Below are 203 nucleotides of genomic sequence, written 5' to 3'. Positions count from 1 at the left end.
TCCAAATCAAACCACAATGAGGTTTCTCTCACCCCTGTCAGAATGGCCATCATCAACAAATCAACCAACGACAAGTGCTGGAGAGGATGTGAGAAAAAGGAACACTTGTGCACTGCTGGTGGGAATGCAGACTGGTGCAGCACTATGGAAGACAGTATGGAGTTTCCTCAAAAAACTGGAAATGGAACTCCCATTTGACCCTG

Source organism: Myotis lucifugus, unplaced genomic scaffold (assembly GCF_000147115.1).
Source record: "Myotis lucifugus unplaced genomic scaffold, Myoluc2.0 scaffold_9, whole genome shotgun sequence".
Lineage (NCBI taxonomy): Eukaryota > Metazoa > Chordata > Mammalia > Chiroptera > Vespertilionidae > Myotis > Myotis lucifugus.
Note: the sequence above shows the minus strand (reverse complement) of the source record.